This window comes from Dermochelys coriacea, chromosome 4, assembly GCF_009764565.3.
Source record: "Dermochelys coriacea isolate rDerCor1 chromosome 4, rDerCor1.pri.v4, whole genome shotgun sequence".
Lineage (NCBI taxonomy): Eukaryota > Metazoa > Chordata > Testudines > Dermochelyidae > Dermochelys > Dermochelys coriacea.
This window is the reverse complement of record NC_050071.1, coordinates 45,988,880-46,006,885: the sequence shown is the minus strand read 5'-3', so window position 1 is coordinate 46,006,885 and position 18,006 is coordinate 45,988,880. Positions and strand designations below refer to the sequence as shown.

Genomic DNA, 18,006 nt, shown 5'->3' with positions numbered 1-18,006 from the left:
AGTTTTGTATAAATGCTTTAAAAATACTAGGATAATTAAGCAGAAAAACATGAAAACTCCTTGGTAATCAGAAAATAAAATGCATATCAATGAGTATTTAGACATTGAAAATTCAAACATGAAGAAATATCACAAAAGGCTGCATTGACACGATCCTTAATTGTGGCAACTACAGGTTCAAAAATAAACCATAACCTATAAATTTATAAAATTAGAAATGGGTAGTGAATTCAAAGGCTAATATGTTATCATTAACCTATTAACTTCCCCCCCATTACTGCTGTAACTTGTTTTTAAAGCTGAGTTGAATCCAGACCTCAACTTCATCAAAATTTTGGAGTGTTCAGATTCTGGGTCATGGTTTGTGCCTCTTTCTTAAAGAAAGAATATGAAATTAAAAAAAAAAATCTAGCAGTAATTGTTAAGGAATTGATTTATTCCTTTGGGGATGTGCAATTTTCCCCTCATAGCCACTGGGTGGAGCTTGAGGAACTAGTAAATTTTTTCAGATAGCAGCCAAGACTGAGGTACGCAAGCACCTGAGTGAGACACGTATTCTGGACAACAGAAGACATTTTCTGAAGGAAAGATCTGAACTTAAAGAGCAAGGGAGAGGAAAAGATTTTATTAAAGTTTTTATTTAAGAGACTTTCTCTAGAACCCTGGTGCATTCTATGCACTTTGAATATTGTACTGTGAAAAGAAAGCAAATAGTTGTGGTATAGAAACAGATTTTGTAGGAAAAAGGTAAACCTGTGATTTAGTAGTAGAACAGAGAATATATTTGGTATAGGAGTGCCGAAGTTCTAAGGCAGAATTACTAATCATTAAGTACTATTCATTGAGTTTTATGCAAGTAATAAAGGCAAAATATTTACTTTGTTGATCATGTTTGGAAATAGAGATGAACAATTAAAGTTCTGTTTGAATTTAAAAGGAATATTTACCTATCTTTACATTGTTATATACTGTAAGCATAAATTATAGGACTATTTGTTCTAAATATAGTAATTCTGCCACAAGAAACATAAGAAAAGAGGAATTGCTGTATACAATATAAAAAGAAATCATAACACTAAGTAAAATAAATAAGAATTAACACTCCCCGCAAACTCTGGCTGTTGCAATAGTACTTGGGATTTAATATGGCAGTATTTTTGGTTTAAGAACAGCCACTATTTCAGTGTTTGCAGCAGTTGATACTCTATCCTGTGTTGCACTGTTGTTTTACTAAGAGATGTAAATAATACAGTTATATGAGGGAATAGCCACTAAATTCACCACTCACCACACAAAAAGTCAGTGTGTGGATTTGGAATGGAATTCAAACACCTCAATCTGCAGGCAGAATTCAGAGACGTAACACAGCCCTTCTATGACTGCTGTTCCAGTCTAGAGGCTGGAATAATGGCTGATAAATACCCTTCACACCAACATCATGATCCAAATGTGGATCCTATGGCTTTATCCTACTATCAAGAGTCCCCCTGTGCCATATTATTGAAAGCTAGGACAAACCTTCCATCCACAATCGACAAATGCTGTGGAGGTTCCCCTGTATACATGAACTTTCTGTGCCCTTGCCTTACATTACCATCGCATTTAAGTAACAAAGATCCATAAGTAGGCTCCACCAACTGTGGTCAATGTCACCCTATTTTTTTATATCAGGAACCGGGGTGCTCCACAGAGTCCTGGGTATTGAGGAGTGAGATGTGTTGCTATGGCAGTGATAGAGGGCCACTTCAAAGGATGAGTGAAATCTAATCAAAAGGGCATCTCTGTGGGTAGAGCAGGGAGGTTTGATCTGCCCACAGTCAGTCAAAGGCTGTTGTTCTCAGACTTCTACAGAGACAACATATGGGAGAGACATTGTAAACATGTGACAAACAAACATGCACCACCAAAACCCACTCCCCTCCCTGAAAATCCTCCGACCTTAACATGAAGAACTCTGAATAAAACTTCCAAAAAAATCAGATCCACAATTTTAGAATGTAACAGCTTTTCTGCTTTCCACAATATGCTGCAAATTTTAACATTTAAAAAAAAAAAAAGCAATCATTTACACCTGTGCAAACTCACTGTAAACCATTACTAACAAGAGCCCCAGCTCAGCACAATACCCAAGCACGTGTAATTTTAGCATGAGTAGTCAGTGGGACTACTTGTGTATTTAAAAGTTATGCACGTACTATGCCGAATCAAGGCCTAAAAATGGGTCACTTTGCACAAGTATAAGTGACCAAGCAATATGCAAAGATGTGGAGAATTAGGTCCTGCATCCCCCATCCTCAGCCCCTGTTTTCATGAAGGAAATTCACATTGGGGTAGCTATACCCCAGTGCATATTTCTTTAATGTAGACAAGGCCTTGGGCTCTCCTTTCTCTATATGGTATCTACTAGAAGTCTAAAGTGACAAGCACTAACTCGTGTAAATCACCCATCTTCTTATCTATAAAGCCTCTTGCACACATATGGCACTACATAAATAATAAGATTGCTTCTTTAAAATCTAATTCATATGATCCACACAATGTGGAAAAATTATGCTTCAAGTGTACAAATCCAGTTACTCAAAGACATATTGTATTTAGGAGTGATCCTCTTTTAGGCGGAACATGTAGGTAATTATTCAATACAGGCTGCTGAACAAGAATTTGCAGCCCTTTATAATTAGTATATTTGCTAAGCTCAATTAAAAACTAGTTTCCAGAGAAGTTGCAGAGTAACCTTACGATCCTGCTGCTGTGTCTCATTTCTCAGCCTGTTCTAAGGATAAGAAAAACGTGCAAGTAAATATTTTATATTTAGGGTATAAAGTATCAGACAATTTGTTGCTGGGTATACCCAGTAGTCAGTGTAAAGCTTTGAAATCTCTTCAAAGATTTACAGGCAGCTGGGGTGTTGTTTGTTTTGTTTTTGGGCCTGGGTAAGCTGGTAGGAGACTTTACAATACTGTAACCAATCTGTTCCTGTTGTAAATTTAGATTGCATTACACCTGCAGTATTGAAGCAAAATATAAATAGAAAAAAAATCAAAAGGCTGGCAAGTGGTCATCATTATCTATATCAAGGTCAAAGGGGGAGGAAAAATCCATCCTTATGTTGTGCTGTTCAGAATTCACTTGCTATACTAACAATCCCAGAAATCACCTGCTGGCTATGTCCAGAATCCCAGCACCCCTGCTCACCATGCCCACCTTTGTCAGGGCCACTATGAAGCATACATAAAAACTCTGCATTAAAAGATTTATACTGGAAAGGGTTGTAAGTACTTATACATGTTTATTGCCCAATCACATTTGTTCATTTATTTAAAATGTATAACAATGCTAAAAAGGACACTTCTCCACATGCTCCAGGTGTCCTTGATACACTGTAAAATGCATCTTAAACACAGTAATTTAAAATAACCCCCTTCCCCTCAAAACTACAATTCCACTCCCAATTTCAAATGCCTGAGGGAAAAATAGGAGTCTTGCAATGGGTACATTTGTATATTGAATTCAAATATATTTATGTATTAAAATTTGATATAGCAGGTATTGCTGTAGTTTTGTAAATGTACAACACTTACATTAAAGCTTTTCACCTTTGCCTCTCTCATTAACTGCACTGTTCATTCCCCTGATTTCCAGAACAACTGAATATTGGTACTGATTGCAATTCCCTTACTGTATACTCCTTCCCCCTTATATGTACACTGTCCATTTCCCTAAATTCTAATGCATATACTGCTATCCCACTGTCAGGTTGAACGTATGTCCAGAGTGAAAGGCATGTCACATACTTCCTTACAACCTATGGGCTGCCACTGTGCAATGTCATTGCTAGATTGCATTCTCTGCAGAAAGGGTTCTGGGGATTACAGTGGACAAGAAGCTGGATACGAATCAGCAGTGTGCCCTTGTTGCCAAGAAAGCCAAAGGCATATTGGGCTGTATTAGGAGGAGCATTGCCAGCAGATTAAGGGAAGTAATTATTCCACTCTACTCTGCACTAGTGAGGCCACACCTTGAGTACTGTGTCCAGTTTTGGTGCCCCCCCTCCCCACCACTACAGAATGGATGAGGACAAACTAGAGAGAGTCCAGTGGAGGACAACAAAAATTATTAGGGGGACTCTGGCACATGACTTATGAGGAGAGGCTGAGGGAACTGGGCTTATTTAGTCTGAGAAGAGGAGTGAGGGGGCCTTGATAGCAGCCTTCAACTACCTGAATGGGGATTCCAAAGAGGATGGAGCTAAACTGTTCTCAGTGGTGGCAGATGCCAGAACAAGAAGCAATAGTCTCAAGTTGGTGGGGGGGGAGGTCTAGGTTGGATATTAGGAAACACTATTTCACTAGGAGGGTAGCGGAGCACTGGAATGGTTACCTAGGGAGGTGGTAGATCTCCATCCTTAGAGGTTTTTAAGGCTTGGCTTGACAAGCCCTGGCTGGGATGATTAGTTGGTGTTGGTTTTTGCTTGAGCAGGGGATTGGGACTAGATGGCCTCCTGGGGTCTCTTTCCAACCCTAATATTTTATAGCCCAGGTGAAATGCCACATAGGCATAGCAAGTGGTGGTGACATGACAAGTGAGAGATACCTTCACTTAATTAGCATGCATGCATTTTCCTTGTCATGCTAAAAAAAATTCAACATGCTTTCAAAACTTAGAAAATCAATTTTATTCCACTGTACTGTTCTGAAGGAGTAATAAGAATATGGTACTCAAGTCATTCAGCCCAGGCCGTTGGAATCTGTAAAGCTGATGCCAAGTTATTTTCCACATACAATATGTTTCTGCGTGCACTCATGCCAATAGATATTTCTTATCTGACATTTCAGAGTGCAGATTACAATTCAACTTTTTAAAAGCATGAAAACTATGGGAGCATGTTTCTGTGTCCTGTAACCTATTTCTACTGGGTTTAGGATTTAGCTTCTGGTAGCATTCATATAGCCTTTGTTCATTAAAAGTATCCATACAAGGAATGCAACTTCAATAGCTATAAAGAAGAACTTGCATTTACAGGAATCTGGATATTCATAATCCTTTTACCCTGGAATATGTTTTTGTTCAGGTATAATCAGCTCCTATAATTAGAGAATGCACACACACACAGTTTTAGGTATAGAGTCAATGCTTAATTCCCTAAACAATGCATAATTAGAAAACTACCACAACTGCTGCTGTGCTAGTTTAGTTTATTGAAAGTCTCCTAAATTACTTGACAGTTATCACTTAAGCCTGTAAGGGCCAGATTCTGATCTTCGTTACGCTGCTTTTAAAATGGAAAAAACTTCAACAGATTAACTCATGATTTGTTTAGTAGGAAGAGAGCCTGAGACATAACTTTGCTTTACATCAAAGTTTTGACTATTTTAGCCCAGGCCTCAGGCCTCATACCAGGCCTCTGATACAAGAGCTTATGTCTCAGGCTCTCCTCCTATTATAAATTCTACTGAGGCAAGTGTGATCAGAGATCACTCGAGTGAAAGGCATGTCTCAGCCTTTTCCATTAAATTACATAATTGCTGTCCATGGAATGCCTTTTTACTCACTAGATTTGCCTGTGGCATGCCATAAAGTGTTATGATCCTTACTGCTTTCTTTCATAAAGAAAATTGTGACAAATAAAATCTGAGAGATGGTCAAGCACATTATTCAATATTTGGCCCTACTGTGATTGTGAGCCTTGTATGTATTTCCAAAGAATATTTTCTCCTTGCATATATGATTTCAGGTCATTTAATTGAGGCCCTGGTCTTCCTGGAGAAAAGTAACTGCACTTCAAATATGACAGGTTTCAGAGTAGCAGCTGTGTTAGTCTGTATTTGCAAAAAGAAAAGGAGTACAAGTTTTGGGCATAAGCTTTTGTGAGCTGCAGCTCACTTCATTGGATGCATTTGGTTTTTTCCACCGAGGAAGTGAGCTGCAGCTCATGAAAGCTTATGCTCAAATAAATTTGTTAGTCTCTAAGGTGCCACAAGTACTCCTTTTCTTTTTGCACTTCAGATGTTATTCATATATATATATAAACAACAAAACACAGAAGGAACATCACATGCAGGCAAAACGCAAGTGGGAAAAGTGATGCTGTCCATGTTGAACTCATGGAAACTCAGGAATAGGGTGGCGATTTTGAAAATCCTTACTCCTGAAAATAGCCCTTATTCACATGAATAGCCCTGTTGAAACCAATGGGATTATTTGAGAGTGAGGATTCTCACAAATCAAAGGTTTACAGGACTGGGCTCCAGGATTACATCAAAAGAAGCTTCACGACCATGTCTAGAGAAGTGAAAAAATGATAAGGCAGCCCAATCTAAACTATGAATTTCCTTGTACAAATAGCACTAAGGAGCTCCCTGAAATGGTCCTTTTGAGCGGTGTTATTTAGAAATCCTTGAATACAATGCACTACATAAATAAAGTGTCATAAATTAAAATAGAAATTGCATCCAAATATGGATACCTACAGACAAACTGCCAGTGAAGGTGTAGTGTCATTCACTAGTTCAGTAAGGCCTAAAAAAAAGTCTTGATTTTTTAAAAATGCATCTAGGTATTGCTGCACTCAGCATTGCTATGCCCACTGATTTATGAATCTAAATCTCATTTTGTAAAGGGATTTAGACACATAGGAGGAAAAATTCCATAACTGCAAATGTAAAGAATGATTATTTATCTAAACTTTGTGGCTCAAAGACATGACTGAAGAAGCAGAAATCACTGAGACCAATATCTTTATTTGCATGATAAACCTTCAAGATAAAGATAAAAATCCATTCCAAAAAGCTATCAGTGCTACCTCAGAATAAAAAGAGCAAAAGGAAGAGTCCCATAGATTAACCTGGTGGAGCATGGATTTCAGAAAGCAAGTCTCCAGGAATTCCCATGAAGAAAAGCCATCTGAGTGCATCATAATAGGCAGGTATGCAGCCATTGACTAATCCTGGGGCCAAAACCTCAATAAGTATCTGAACAGTTCAACAGAAAGGAAAAAACATATTTGCACAATAGTATTCAATTACTAATAAAAATATCAGAAAGCCATAATTCTAAGGGACACATTTTAACATCTAATATGCCTCATTTAGAACTCAAACTGTGCAGCAATCTGTCAAAATATACAGCAATGTCTGCTCAGTGATTGATTTCAATGAAGTGATGACAAAGAAATTCACCAGTACCACCTCCCCTAAACTAAGCTTTGTGACCTTGGGAAAAATCATTTGATAATAATTGACTCTCAGAGAGGTTAATTTCCCTACCTCTGAGGAGCAGTTAGAGATCCTGGTACAAAAGGCACTAAACATGAAAACTAGTGCAAGCTTAGGCATGTAGTTTCTCCTTTCTATACATATTGTAGTTTGCATTATCATTTGCTAATTATGGATGCCATCCAACTCCTAGTGGAGTCCATGGAAACATTCCTACTGAGCTCAGTAGGATTTTGATCAGAACCATGACATGACATTCTGCTTCTATTCACAGCTCGAAGACCTTTGTGTGGTTTCAGTCCCCATATGTAGACTGAAACCACAAAATAAATAATTGGAGTATGCTGCATGTAAAGTTAGAATCCAGAAGTAGCTATACGTTTTCCTTCTAATAATACAATCATTTGTGTTATGTGGAACAAACAGCAAAAGGCACTGATTCAGCTGATGTAGGGTGTGTAACTGAATTAGTATAGCTTACCCCCCAACTCAGTTGGGCACTGCCCACACCAGCTATAAGAGAACACAAGTGCCAGTCAGTGTCTGCTCAAAGCAACAGCTACCTGGCACCTTACCGGCTAAGTGCTGAGTTGCATTTTCAGAATAGAGCCTGACACTGCCTCTGCCGACCCAGAGTCTGTTGAGAGTGTTATCTTGTTCCAGAACAATTGCACTCGATTTGGTTAATCTTTTATAGTTGAGATAAGACAAGTTGTCTGGGATCTTGAACATGCTGCAGAGCACAAAAAAAAAAAAAGTTAGCAGTAAGAGATGGTAACCTAATGAGATCTCAATGGTGTTACCATTTTTTAATATGGTAATAAGTATTATTAGGGCCCTACCAAATTCAGGGCCATGAAAAGTGTCACAGATCATGAAAGCTGTTCTCCACTGTGAAATCTTTATAGTATAGGTAAGAGTACACACAAGAGCAGATTTCACAGGGGGAGACTAGTGTTTCTCAAACTGGGGGACCCAACCCAAAAGGTGGTTGCAGGGATGTGTCACAAGACTTTAGGGGGTTGTGGTATTGCCACCCCTTACTTCTCTGCTGCCTTCAGAGCTGGAGAGCGGCAGCTGCAGGCAAAGCACCCAGCTCTGAAGGCAACCACACAAAAGTAAGGGTGGCAATACCATGCCATTCTTCCTTCAGAGCTGGGTGACCAGAGCACAGTGGCTGCTGGCTAGAATCCCAGCTCTGAAAGCAGGGCTGCTGCTAGCAGTGGCACAGCCTTCAGAGCTGGGCTTCTAGCCAGCAGCTGCTGCTCTCTGGTCCACCCAACTCTGAAGGCAGCACAGAAGTAAGAGTAGCAATTCTGTGATGCCCCTACATTAACTTTGCACATGCACACACACACACACACACACACACACCCCCGACCCCTTTTTAGGGCAGGACCCCAGTTACACCACTGAAATTTCAGATTTAAATATCGGAATTCATGATTTTTTAAATCTATGACTGAAGTTGACCAAAATGGACAGTGAATTTGGTAGGGCCCTAAGTATTGTACACCTGTGTGATGTTGGGGGAACATTGTAAAATTGTCACCTATGACCAACCACCATGCTGGTTGATGCCTGTAACATCTAAACTATACTTTAATGTTATAGTTTGCAGAGGAATTTGGGTGGTCTTGACAATTTGGGTCCTTGATGTCATCCAGGAGAAGACAGACTGGTTTGTGCTCTACTTGCCATAAAGAATTTACCACCATCTTGTGTAGGTTATTCCTCTCTCCACAGCAAGTCTTGTCAACCAGAATTAGTGGGTTCCTCTCTTTAAGACTAGAAAGAAGATGAACTCTGAGACAGAGCCATATGGTTATTATTAGGTAGGCCAGAAGGAATTCAAGTGAAATGAACAGAAAATAAAAAACAAACAGAATTTGCCTTACAGTAAAAGGAGTTTCTCTGTTTTTCCTTATGTATTCAGCTAGAACGCTGCATGCCATACACAGTAATCGCAGCAGAAACTCTCATCCAAAAAGTAGCTTTAATATGAAAGCTTCCATATTCACACCACTCACAATTAAGCAATGAGTGACATTTCTAAAAAAGACCTAGTTTACATATCTATCGACACATTTTCTTGAACACATTTGTTTAGCTGCCTATAATTATCACTTTCATCACTAGTTTTCCTTTAAGACATGAGTTTGTAACTGTACATGGTGCAATATTTTATGCAAATTTAGACAATTTGCTTATTTCTGGATAATTTATATATTTTAAATTTAATTATATGGTCCACATTTTGCCCTAAGCCACAGTGGAGTTAGACCATGAATCTTCACAAGCTTTGGCAATCCCTCTCCTTTGGTCTATGCTTAAGAAATTTTACCAACATAATTGTCACTTAGGAGTGCGATTTTTTTTGCAACATCATATGTTGGTAAGATCCCTAGGGTAGACGCAGTTATACTTTCATAACTGTGTCTTAAGGCTGTATGGGTTGTTTTAGCAGAGCACTTTTATACTAGTATAACCACATCTACACTAGATCTTTGCTGCTTTTACTATGCCAGCATACTTCATTGTACAGGGAGAGAGTCTCAAATACTTATCAGTTCAATGTTAGATTTTTTTACCTCTATAAAATGGATGTAAATGCCTACCTAGAGCACAAGGAAAGGATAGAAGCAGAGGCAGAGCCAGGAATGGAACCCATCACTTTAATCTAATTAGCATACCCAGTGCTTAATTTGAGATGGAAGAGGTGCTGGGGCTCAAGCAATTTAAAAAAAAAAACAAAAAAAAAAAAAAACAAAAAAAAACACAAACACCTCCCCACACCACACCTACACACCACACAAACAAAACAAAAACCCCCACACTGGTACAGATGAAGCAAGCCCAGAGGTGCTGGGGCTATGAATGGCTAAGCCCTGACACAAGTTAAGCACCGAGTATATCCCACTACTGTGGTTATAGTAAACTTAAAAAAAATTGAAGAATCACCACTTAAATGTCAGGGTGATTTGGTTCTGTTACAAGTTATGGGGCTCTGGAGAAGCTTGCAACTAGAGTCAGGTCAGCAGCAGACAGTGTGGACTGCAGATGAGTGAGTCAATTGTGCTTTGGTTTCAGGGAGCAGGTGGCTGTGATCTTGGGGGTAATTGTTTAAGTACAAGAACTAAACTAGAGAAAAGCTGAAGCCTTCTGGCAGAAGTATTATGTTTACTTAAAATCCATTTCTGTACAGCAGACACAAGTTATCTTTCAAGTAGTCATTAATGCACCAAACAGGCCTGTTCCTAAACCTGAACTTTGCAACAGTTCCATTCCCAATTGCTATTAACAAACTTGATTCCTCCACATACCACCCTATTCCTATTTTTCTGAACAAAAATTCAGTGCCTGTGACCTGTCCATGACTTTAGGGGGGAGAAGGAGAAGATGAGTGCAACCTAGGGACTGCTACCCAGGGGGCTGGCTGGGGACCACTGTTGTAGTTGCAGCAGCTATGTTTCTTATTCAGTAAGGAAATTTAAACTAAAAAAAATTAGGATGCTTTTCATCAGATAACTTATTTGTTGAAAGTAATTAATACCACCACTTGAGAAAATATGGCTAGTATCACTTTTTTTCCTAATGTTACTTTTAGTGTAACAGAGTCAGATAGGGTTCTCTTGGAATGGTTGTATAGAAGGCCAATTTTCAGAGTAGCAGCCATGTTAGTCTGTATTCACAAAAAGAAAAGGAGTACTTGTGGCACCTTAGAGACTAACAAATTTATTAGAGCATAAGCTTTCGTGAGCTACAGCTCACTTCATCGGATGCATCTGATGAAGTGAGCTGTAGCTCAGGAAAGCTTATGCTCTAATAAATTTGTTAGTCTAAGGTGCCACAAGTACTCCTTTTCTTAGAAGGCCAATCTATTCAAAAGTACTGCATCTCTGACTGGCAGCATTAAATACAACTGAAATGTGAAGTTACACTAGTCAGCGTTTTCCCCAGGAGTTGAAATTGGGGTGGGGGTCAGGGTTGATGAGGGGTGGGACAGAGAGAGTGAAGGAGGGCTGTATGGCACCATAGTAAAAACTGAAATTGTTTGACCATTTTATTAGAGATTTAAAAAAAAAAAAAATCACACAAATTAAAAAAAAAAGTCCAGCCTTCTATGAAGCACTACACCTAAAATCCTTCTTGGTTTCTTGTTGTAATTTTGCAACACTGTTAATGCACTTCTTGAATGCAATGCATTCATCTCTGGTGTCCAATACTTCCATTCCTTCATGTGAATGAATTAATGAGCATATCAGTTGCTCAGGCAGAAGTTCTATTCAATGTTGAAAAAAGAATGCTCAACTGTAGCTGTTGTGACTGGAAGTAGCAAGAGATGAATTCCTACTTCTTTCAGCCCAGGAAATAGTGTAAAGATTGGGTTGAGCCACTAGTGAGGCTTTAACCACCCCCTCCCCCTCCCCCCCCCCCCCACACCAAAAAACACTTTAAATCAAATCTTCGTTTGTTGAATGATATTCCACTGTGTTCAAATTCTCTATTCTGTCCTGAGGACATGGCAGCCCCAATCCTGGTAGTGCCTCACTCCATTCAACTGTTGGTGTTTTATAAGATAGGGATCTTTAAAAGCTACATAGCGGTTGAGTAAAATCTAGAAGTTGCTGTTATAGGTTTAAGAATCAAGTCTACTTTCAGTTGTCTTAAGGATTCAATATAAAATGCCTTCATTAGTCAACTTCTGGACTGAAGTCTGCTTCTTCCAGTACTTTTTCCAATGGATAGCTCTGATGAATCCAAATGTAGCTTCTATTACTGGATCTTCTACAAAGATCTACTACTGTCATAGCAGATGCCTGGATGGCATTGTTTAATGACCCAAGTGGTTTCAACAGTAGACTTAGAGAGAGAATGGCAATAGTCTTCTCTGACCGTAGTAGCAAAAATTAATCCACCAGCCTCACTACTTAGATCCATCCCATCTTGGATGATCCTTTCCAAAGCCAGTAATAATGGCTGGAGTAATTAAAGCCACCAAGAATCACTCATGAGAAAGCCAGAGTGTTTTCCCAGAGAAGTTTGCAGCTCCATCAAATGCACAAGCAGCCATCTGTTTGGGATCCAACTGACAAGCATTTAACTCTAATATGTGGGTTGTCACAGATACAGCTGATGCATTTCTAGATCTTCGAGTTAGAGACACATCTACTGACATCAAGAGAATGTACACAAATACTTGATGACCATTTGCATTGATGCATTCGTCAGCCATGTGTGCAATTTTTTTGCATGTGGTGAGAGGTCTTCACTTATTTCACCAATTGAGTCTTTCACTGTTGCACCACATGCATCTAGCCAGTCAGTTGACTTTCTTGCAGAAAGATAGCGAGCATTTGCTGGTCTTGTTCAGAACCAGTTTTCAACTTCAGGATGAACAAGTGACAATCCACTCAACATTGACCTCCAATTTGGAGCATCTCTTGCCTAAATAGAAAGTATGATGCCACAGCCATGTTTGTTTGCATGAACTGTGTGATGTCTCCAGCATTCTTAACAGCCTCATTAATACTCACTGGTGTTATCCTTCGTCAGTGGAGACTGAGTTCAGAGGTGCTGGCAAATGAGTTCACCTCCCAGGTTGGGGGCAAGAAGGCACCTTGCTTGTTCCTCCAGCTGCTCACTGTTCACTCTGGCCACTGTTGTGCCACTGCTCTGTTGCCAATGGCCCTGCGCTGTCACCTTCTGCTGCCACTGTGACCTCTGCAAGTTGGTCTCTTGAGGTTTCCCCAGCTCTCAGTGATTTCAGCCAAGCTCTCAGTGCAGGAACCTTGCTGCTAGTGCAGACTGGGCAGTCTCTTCCACAGAAACACTGTCCCACAGCAGGTCTAAGCATTTAGACCCGATCATCAGGGATTTCGGCTGGAGTGGTCACTTAACAGAACAAAGGTTTCAGAGTAGCAGCCATGTTAATCTGTATTCACAAAGAGAAAAGGAGTACTTGTGGCACCTTAGAGACTAACAAATTTGAGCATAAGCTTTCGTGAGCTACAGCTCACTTCATCGGATGCATCTCACGAAAGCTTATGCTCAAATAAATTTGTTAGTCTCTAAGGTGCCACAAGTACTCCTTTTCTTTTTTTTTTTTTAAAAAAAACAAAGACCCTATGGAGCCTAATCAGCTCTGTCTTTAAATAGTACTTGTGACTCAGGCAGATCAAGTAAAAAAACACTTGTCCCCACCCTCTCAATGCCCTCAGTCAGCAGAGGCAGAGTACAGTTCTACTGCCCTTTACTCATACAATAAGAAAAGCATTTCTTTTACCCCCCCCGCATTCAACTGATTTGTAATCCAACCCCAGCCAATATAAATAAATCACTTGGGCAACACAGCTCTATTTGCTGGATACCTAGGTAGATTAGGTGTGAATGTAAATACAATTGGGTCCTGAAGCCTTCCCCCCTGTCCATTAATAGTCAGTGAGAGCTCATTTAGACTTGGCTTACAAATCATAATTTGAAATTAGGTTGACCAACATCTCTGAAATGAATGCACTGACATGGTCAAACAGCTGTCTAAGGAAGCTAGTCTATGTTCATACTTCTCAAATCTATTATACTTTTTCAGATAAAATAAATGCATCATGCACTGTATATGTTTTTGAAGTGTGTATTAATGTTTTAATTTCAATTCAAATTTCCAAACAATCACTAAATCGGCAATACTGCCTTTAACTAGTTCACAAAACTGGGGTGTGGGGAAATCCCTGTACCAGATGCAGTATTGCAACCAATGTAGAGTCGAGTATTGCATAGCCACAGTAAGACATTCCAAGAACTTCTCTTACAAGAGTCTTGGAACTTATCTTAACAGAGAGAGATCTGGGATGTTAAAGGAACATGATTCACCAGTGCATTACTCTAGTTTTATTGTGGTGTAATAGTGAGTTATATTGGTACAAGTTAAAATGCAGTGGTAAGTCAGTCCCATAACCAGAGTATACAGATGTGCTGTGCATATCATATAATAGCGCTTAATGTCCTACCATATGGTGGTGTAATCCAAACTTATGCTATTAGCAGAATGGGAATTCTAACATGACAAAACTGTGACAGCAAGTGGGGCAATGTCTTCAAGGTGTCAAACTTGGGGATACAATAGACTACATAAAAAGAGAAGCCCACTCCCCATCATCATTTAACGGCCCAGACCTAAACAAAAAGTGGTACCTCCACACTTTGCTACTTCAACTTGTGAATGAGCAACTTCAACCCCCACAATCCCACAGCGAGTGAGGGGATTTTACTAGACAATTTGATGGTCTGTCCAGGCCTACCTTACACTTCTGATTATGAACCTTGTGGGGGGGAGGGGAAGAGAGATTAGTTGTCAGTCCCCTCCTCCCCCCCAACTGTTTAACTGTACTGTTTTCTCTAATTTTCACATCACTAGTTTCCCCTCATTTTACAAACAGAAAATATCACTTTCTAGTTCCTATCTTGTGTACCAGATAAGAAGTCACCTTTTCAATCATACATATGACAGCTGTCCTTAGAGCTCATGATGATCAGCTTCCATTTCCTCACTAGCAGCTGTCTCTTCTGGTGACCTGCTGTTAAGAAACTGAGTTCCGTGGCCAATTGCATAGCCTTTTAGCATGTATTGACTTCCTTTCATTGATCTTTATCTACAAGTCCAATTTAAGAGCTGTAAATTGGTCCATTACTATTTTATCCTGGAAGTCTTTGTTGGCATCCATGTATACCAAAACAAGTCTCTACTAGTCCTTTGTCAGTTTTCCCTCTCCTAGCTCTTAGCTGTGCTCTAGAAAAAGCCATCAATCCATGTTTATCATCAAGGGCTTGTACCAGATATAGATAATGCAATATTTTTCATGGTACCAGAGTGGATCAGCTTCCCCAGGCACAATTTAAAGGGTCTGCGGCTCCCAGCAGCAGCTGGAGCTCCCAGCCCTTTAAATTGCTGCCAGAGCCCTGCTGCTGGAGTCCTGGGGTAGCAGCAGCAGGGTTGGGGGGGGGGGGGTGATTTAAAGGGCCCTGGGGCAGTAGGGGCAGCCAGAGCCCCGTGGAAGTGGCAGCGGGATCCAGGGACGATTTAAAGGGCCCAGGGTTCTGGCCACTGCTACTGCCCAGGGCCCTTTAAACCACTGCCAGAGACCCCGGCTGCCGCTGTTACCCTGGGGTCCGGGGCTGGCTGACCTCCCCCAGCCCCATCCCTTCCACCTGAGGCCCCGCCCCTTCTGGGGGCCAGAGCCAGCCCCAGCCCATCCCAGCAAGTCCCTAGACTTACTTTCACCCTGGCCACACCTGGTATAGAGCTATCAATACCTGCAAAGTAGTTGCCATTTCAGCACACTAGAGGGAGCGTAGGAAGTTAATCATTCAGTAGGAATTTTCAAAAAGAAAATGAGTACTTGTGGCACCTTAGAGACTAAAATTTATTTGAGCATAAGCTTTCGTGAGCTGCAGCTCGCTTCATCGGATGCATTCGGTGGAAAATACAGTGGGCAATCCACTTCACCGAATGCATCCGATGAAGTGAGCTGCAGCTCACAAAAGCTTATTGGCAAATAAATTTGTTAGAAAACGAGTACTTGTGGCACCTTAGAGACTTTTTGCAAATACAGACTAACACGGCTGCTACTCTGAAACCTGTCAATAGGACTTTTGAAACGAGTGTGGAAGGTAGAGCTGGTTTAAGGTCTCCAGGGCCCTAAACCAGAACAAGTGGGGGCCCCCTGGATCCATGGCCCTGCCCTCACTCCACCCACAATGGTGCATGTGCTCAATAGCATGGGTGATGAAGCTACTGATTAAATGAAATCTTTAGGTTTCCACATAATGGTCAATATAATACCGAGGGGGAGCCTACATGAAAGATCTCATTGTCAGAAATCCCAATCTTTGTAATATATATTGGTTTAGGCCTGGTGTTATATTGTTCATTTAAAAAGGAAAATGAACAAACTTCTATTTAGTGAGGTTAGTCTAAATAGGGTGCACTGTAACTGCTGTGCTGTAATGGTTTCTTAGTATTATTATTCATAAAAGGAATTTAATATTATTGTGTGCATGTATAACTGTCTGATAGTAAAGACTTGTTCTGGATTCCTAAAAATAAAAGTGAATCCTATTATTTTCACTTTTAGTGTTTAATAAGATTCCTATAGAAAATCCCACTATAGTCTCTTGCAAAGATAGGAGCTCATGGTCTGTGCAAATACTTTAAGTCGGAGAAGAACTCTGTAGCACAGCATTGTTGAGTAAATAGACTTACCTTCCTGCTACATAGGTTACACATTCATCAGTACTTGAGTTCGGTTTACTCAGCTAGGGGCTGATTCTGCTTCCACTTAATTAAATCTTCACAGGGTTGCCACAAGCAGCATGCTTATGCATGAGGATTGATGATGAACATATGTTCTAGTTAAGACACTCATTTGCTGGGGGAAAAAAAACAACCTAGAAATTCTGCTATCTTCTTCTTTAAAAAGAAAAAGAAGAATTATTGTAAATGCAACCAAAGCAGGTATTGATTAATCAAAGTCTTATAGGAAGGTGATAGAAGGGACATAAATAGAGTGTCATAATATATGTAGCATACTATAATTCAGAACAGGGAAAGCTGTACATCAGAAGAAAATACATACTTATCTGGAAAAGTATGATCTAATGACAGATAAATAGGAGATATACTATTTGTAATAAGCTAGCCTTACTTGGAGCACCCTCCTGGGTAGTTCTCAGCATGCCAGTCACACTTGCCTCAGTTTCCACTCCTTCAGAGTTCCCCCAGTAACCTCACACAAGCTTTGTTTCAATAATATCCTTCCTTGGGGCCAGTTTATCATCAAGATAATACAAATCAGTCCATAACTAGAAGTCCTAGATAGTCCATATCACACAGTACATGTGATCCTTAAAATCTTATTCCATGCTAGAATCTTCCACCACACATCAGCTCTTTTGTCCCTCTACCAGGATGGCCACCCAAGCCTTCCAACTGAAGTGTAATTCCACATTGAAGTATAACCCCCCCCCCAGCCTCTCTGTAGGGAGATTATCTTAACCACAGGAACATTCCTCACTCCCTCTGGCCCTCCCACTCTGCCTCTATATTCAGTTCTCCAACAATAGAGGGTAAGCTCCCCTGCTGCCTTCAGGCCTAGGTCACCAGTTTAGGACAAGTAGGCAACTAACTCAACCGCTACAGCTGCTTTGAGGCAGCTATTTCCTACCTATAGTCTCTAGCTTGGAAGAAGTTAGCTAACAAGCCTTTCTTGCTACTGTCCTTACACTTAGCATTCCTCCAGGAAACACCTTCTACTTCCCCCAGAAATCAAGACCATCTCCACTCCCCTGGTCTCTGTCAGCTTTCAACTGCCTTTCCTACCTGACCAATAAGTCCTAATTCACAAGCCGCACCTCCTTTACTCACCCAGTGCTTTCTCAGCCAACTCTGACTGAATAGCTGGTTCACTCTCTGACCCTTTATAGCCCCAGGTACAACTCTACCCCTTAATTGGGCCAACTGAGAGCACCTGTTCTGGCACAGGAGAACCGGACTTATTTCAGTTACAAGAGCTAGCTGCCTTATGAAACTGATTTTTCCCTGTCCCATACAAATTATTCATGTCAGGGATGGCAGGGTCTTTCATAGATGAAAGAGATTGTGATGGACGTTCATGTCCATGAACCTGAGCAATGGGAGAATAGTAACAAAAGACATGTTTTGGTGTGAATGTAACAGTAAATCTGCAAAGCTTAATGAATGACTACAAAATGAAATAATCATCAAAGTAAAAAAGCT

General features: G+C 40.3%; 1 long non-coding RNA gene across 1 annotated transcript in view; it reads right to left on the bottom strand.

The window, feature by feature from the left end:
- Positions 1-7,942, bottom strand: part of LOC119854253 — a 66,643-nt gene extending 58,701 nt beyond the window's left edge. The window contains exon 1 of the long non-coding RNA XR_005292390.1: positions 7,790-7,942. This is a non-coding gene — a long non-coding RNA (uncharacterized LOC119854253). The remainder of the gene's footprint in view (positions 1-7,789) is intronic.
- Positions 7,943-18,006: the final 10,064 nt, after the last annotated feature.